Below are 4,036 nucleotides of genomic sequence, written 5' to 3'. Positions count from 1 at the left end.
TCAAATAATATTTATTACTCCTCAACTCCAAATATTATTTGCCATGGTAGACATCTGAAACATTAATCCTCCATTACTATATAAATATCCAACATATTCTTGAATTTAGTACTGTCGATCAAAGTTGTCTATCTAACAAAAATAATAGTTGGGCTATTTATACACTTTAGCTAGCCCCTACATCAATGGCATTTAAGTTCAAGGTGTGTTATTCTAATGCTACACTACCTAAAAAGATGCAACTAGCCACAAGACTAGGATAACTAAGTCAAATAGGTTTATAAGCTTAATTTGGACTTTACAAATTAAATAGCTTAAGTACGGTCTAAAATAGTCTCAAACTTTTATTTGCAAGAAAAATACTTCAAGTGTTGATTAGCTACTTTGGATAAAACTATAGAGATCTGTACCAAGTATGCTAGCAGGTGCTCTAAGGGTGCGTCTGATTGCTTAGGTTTGTTAGGAACATCATGTAATAGGTTTTGATGATACCAACTGTTAAGTAAGAATCCCCAAGTCTCGATACATAGGCAAAACAATGTAAGTTCGATAAGTAAACTAAGAGCGAAAATACAACCGGGTAATTTGAGCTCAACTCGGGAAATATTTAAGCTTAAGGTAAACTTGTTTGAACAACTTAGAAGTTTTCGTGTTGTAAGCAAACAGATAGATCAGAAGCAGGCACGAGACAACTCTGGAGGAATAAGGGTCTACGAGACATCAACTAAGTCTCGAGACACAAGCCAAGTTCGAGAGGTAAGGACCTCTCGATATACCTATCGAGTTCGAGACGTAAAGAATATTCGAGAGATAGACCTTTCGATTCATGGGATTGAAACATCAAGTGGTCGAGACATCTTTTATGGTCTCGATAAACCGGCACTTCTCCAAGAGGCTGAATGTTAGTCAACATGTGCAGATAAAATACTCTAAGTTTGGAGAAGAAGAATATCATGGAGATAAAATATTGAAGAGGTGCTGAGCGGGAGGTTTCAAAATGGACGGAAGTGGATGACACGTCAGACCTCCACCACAAACGGTCAAGAAGTGCACCAATCCTGAAGTGGTCAGATTCCCCAAACAAGGAATGATGGGAACATAAAAAGAGTAACTTTATCCAAAAGAAGCAAGTGAAGCATGAACTCAAGAAAGTGGAATATGGAATATTCACTACAAAACAAAAGGCTCAAGTTACAAGACCACTACTCCATGAAAAATGCTGAAATTGAGCAAAGACCCATGTTCGGCGTGGGAGACCAATTTCAAACGGAATAGTTTTCCCTCCAACGGAACTATTCTTCTACTCTCATATATAAGGACGTAAAGACACAGAAGACTAAAGGGGTTGTGAAAGAGGTCAAGAGGTTAACAAGAGGTGTCTGATAAAAACGTTCCAGTGCAAAGTGCTTAACTTGGAATATCATCCTGATATTCAATACAGCGAGAGAACACATCTTAGTGTTCGAAGAGAGTTACAAAGCTAAACTGTCATACATCCAGAAGGTGACCAAAGCTGCTCTACATCAAAGTTGATTCAACGATAGCTTGTGGTCAGATTGGAGATTGTTACATTCAACTGTGACTATCAACAACGTCTTGCTTTGGATTAAGCAAGGGAGGTGGAGTATCCTGGCTGCTGTCCGAGCGAAAGAAACCTGAGGCTTGACGCGGGCTTGGTGATCAAAGGTCAAGTGCTCGAGAGGTGGAGTAACTGGAAGCGGGGAGAAAAACCTGAGGAGAGGCGGAGTAACCTGGCTGCTGTCCGAGCGAAAGAAACCTGAGGCTTGACGCGGGCTTGGTGATCAAAGGTCAAGTGCTCGAGAGGTGGAGTAACTGGAAGCGGGGAGAAAAACCTGAGGAGAGGCGGAGTAACCTGGCTGCTGTCCGAGCGAAAGAAACCTGAGGCTTGACGCGGGCTTGGTGATCAAAGGTCAAGTGCTCGAGAGGTGGAGTAACTGGAAGCGGGGAGAAAAACCTGAGGAGAGGCGGAGTAACCTGGCTGCTGTCCGAGCGAAAGAAACCTGAGGCTTGACGCGGGCTTGGTGATCAAAGGTCAAGTGCTCGAGAGGTGGAGTAACTGGAAGCGGGGCGAAAAACCTGAGGCTTGAGGCGGGCTTGGTGATCAAAGCTCAAGCGCTCGTTATTGTACTAGAAAGGGAAGTTTTTAGTGCAATCCTTCCAGGGAGTTTCTGGAAGAAGAGTGGAAGTAGGCGGGTTGGCCGAACCACTTAAAAATCTCTCTTGCATTTACTTTCTGTTTTTATCTCTCGCTAACTTCTCGATTGCACTGCATATAATCACACCTCTCGAACTAACCCAAACTCGTGCTAACCAAAAAGGGGATAATATTTCCGCTGCGCATAAAACTTTGTCTTCACCTCGTGAGGTATCGAACCTAAACATCCTAAGTTCAATACACACGAGAGGTCGAAAAGATTTGCAAAATCTTATACAAGTCTATTCACCCCCCCCCCTAGACTTGTACCCCATCCCCTTGGGACCAACAATTGGTATCAGAGCAAGTTCTCTGATCGATATAAACCTTTGTTTATATTGCCTAGAGATCCTTCTTTGAAAAATCTTCTTAAATATTTTCAAAGCACGAGATAATTTTTCAATATGGACAGCATGTTGTCGAGACATCTTCTCTTTGATCTTAGCAGGTTTGACGACTGGAAAACACGCATGCTTGCGTACTTATCAGCCCTCCATGATGAGATGGCCGAGGTTATAACTTCTGGACCAGTCAAGATCCTAATGGTTAATACTGCTGCAGTTCAAACCCAAGAAACACCAAAGTACATCCCAAAGCCTAGGGAAGAATGGACCAGTGATGATAGGAAGAGAAACAACCTGGACAATATTGCCAAGGATATTCTCTTCAGAGCTATAGACGAAACCATCTTCCCAAAAGTGAGGAAGTGCAAAACGGCAAAAGAGGTATGGGATACTTTGATGTTAATTGGTGAAGGTGACGAACAGGAAAAGGAAAACAAGCTCACCGTGGCCATGAAGAAGTTCGAAGACTTCAAGATGAAGCCAGGAGAGAGCATCGACAGCATGGAGTCTCGGTTCATGAAGCTCACAACCAAGATCAGTGACCTTGAAAAGGAGATCCCACAAAAGGAGCTGAACCTGAAGGTCTTACGTGGCCTCACTAAGGAGTGGGAAGTAAAGGTGATCACGATGAGAGATCACCGAGATCTGAAGGAAACCACAACAGACAAACTCTTCCGGGATCTCAAAGCCTTCGAGTTCGAGATGTTCCCAAGAGATGAGGACATTGTGGATCGACGAAACGTAGCACTTGTTGCTGAGCAACCATCCACATCTTCAAGGTCAGACTCTAATCCTATGAATGTTATGTCTGACGAACAGTTTGCTCTCTTTGTGAGGAAGTTCAGGAAATACATGAAGATGAACCAGGAGAGCAACAAAAGTTCACCTTCCTTCTCAAGAAGGAAAAATGAGAGATATCCATCCAGAAGGACGGAGGAGGAAAATCAGGGTCTATGCTACAACTGTAGAAGACCGGGACATTTCAAGGCCGAATGCCCTTACCCACTAGTAAGCAAGCATCAGGGCCAAGAAGGCAAGGATTCCAAGAGAATAGAGGAATCCAGGGAGAAGCCAACACAAGGTGGCTTCAAAGGATCATCAAAGACGTATCAGCGCAGGAAGGCGCTTGTTGCTGAAGAATTCGAGAGGACAATCGAGGAGTCCGAGACGTCGAGCTCCAGCGAAAGCAGCAGCAGCTCAGAGGATGAGAGGGGGCTCATCTGCTTATACACCGAGGAAGAGGAGAATCAATGCCTAATGGCCATTGACAACTCCTACATCTCGCTGCTCTACTTCTACCTCTCGTTGTTCTCCTCTCGTTGTTCTTCATTTAAAAGCGATGAGGACCCCTTCGAGATGTTGGAATCGCTCAGAAGGAACCTTAACATCGCCAATAGCACTCATGCTAGAGTGATGGATGAAAACAGCAAGCTAACTGCTGAAAGAGATATGCTTAAGAACGTCTCGAAAGAGAATT

Source organism: Ipomoea triloba, chromosome 15 (assembly GCF_003576645.1).
Source record: "Ipomoea triloba cultivar NCNSP0323 chromosome 15, ASM357664v1".
NCBI lineage: Eukaryota > Viridiplantae > Streptophyta > Magnoliopsida > Solanales > Convolvulaceae > Ipomoea > Ipomoea triloba.
The sequence above is the reverse complement of the archived record's forward strand: the minus strand, read 5'-3'. Positions refer to the sequence as shown.